We start from the raw sequence: 307 nt of genomic DNA, 5'->3' as shown, positions 1-307 counted from the left end.
CTCAAAAAAAAAAGAAAGAAAGAAAAAAAAAAAAAATACAACCACACTACCACCCGGAGCTGCACTCCAGGAATTATTCCAGAGAAGTAGAAAGCTGTGTTCACACGCACCAGGGCTGTCCAGTCTTTTGGCTTCCCCGGGCCGGGCCACATTGGAAGAAGAATTGCCTTGGACCACACATAAAATACACTAACAATAGCTGATGAGCAAAAAAAAAAAAAGCAAAAAATTCTCACGATGTCTTAAGAAAGCTTACGAATTTGTGTAGGGTCACATTCAAGCCATCCTGGGCCACATGCAGCCCCTG

The sequence above is a fragment of the Piliocolobus tephrosceles genome, chromosome 15 (genome assembly GCF_002776525.5).
Source record: "Piliocolobus tephrosceles isolate RC106 chromosome 15, ASM277652v3, whole genome shotgun sequence".
In the NCBI taxonomy this organism is placed as follows: Eukaryota; Metazoa; Chordata; class Mammalia; order Primates; family Cercopithecidae; genus Piliocolobus; species Piliocolobus tephrosceles.
This window is presented reverse-complemented; position numbering follows the sequence as displayed.